Source organism: Cyprinodon variegatus, unplaced genomic scaffold, assembly GCF_000732505.1.
Source record: "Cyprinodon variegatus isolate N-32 unplaced genomic scaffold, C_variegatus-1.0 Scaffold265, whole genome shotgun sequence".
Classification (NCBI taxonomy): domain Eukaryota; kingdom Metazoa; phylum Chordata; class Actinopteri; order Cyprinodontiformes; family Cyprinodontidae; genus Cyprinodon; species Cyprinodon variegatus.
Window position 1 is genome coordinate 963,560 of NW_015150718.1, and position 806 is coordinate 964,365.

Below are 806 nucleotides of genomic sequence, written 5' to 3' on the forward strand. Positions count from 1 at the left end.
ACAGGAGAGGAGCCTGATAACTAAAAGATCTGCCTCCCATTCTACTTTTAGAAATTCTAGGAACCACTAGTAAACCTGCAGATTGAGAGCAAAGTGCTCTGTTAGGAACATTAAGTAGTTATCCATCTATTATAAAATAAAAATGAGATATATATAAAGTGGAATCAAGGAGGTTTCTTCCTGTTAAAAGGAAGTTTTCCTTTCTACTGTCACTACATGCATACTTGGTGTGAGGGATTAGAGTAAATGAGTCAATGCAATCAGCTTCTTTTCCCTAGATTGAAAACTTAGAACCAATCTGACTGGATGATCTGGTTGAATTGTGTCTGTAAAGTGCCTCTAGAAGCTCTAATAAAGATTTTAAAGATGCCTGGTTTGGTGGTCACACCAAACCTGAAAAAACACACACAAAAAAAAAAAAATAAACAGGTATAAAGCAAAGTATATCTAATGTCAAACATAGTAGCACTTTTACACTATAAACCAAGTTAACCCTGTGCAGTGGCTATACACTCTGACTGGTCACCAGGTAAATAAGTAAGCTCCATGTCTCCTTAACTGGTCCTTCAAATTTAGAGAAATTAAGTGATCAACCCTTGCTTTGCGACATGTTGTGTTCTTTGAAGTTCATTTAAACCTCTAAATATCAAGACCAGTTAGCTGTGATTCAGGTGAAGGACAAAACCACCTGGCCAATGATTCTCGATGTGTTCTTATATCGACCAAATGATATGGCCGATGCAGTTTTCTATCATATAACTAGTATATAAAGTGTTTATTTTTTTGTTGTCCACTAGGCTTCTAAT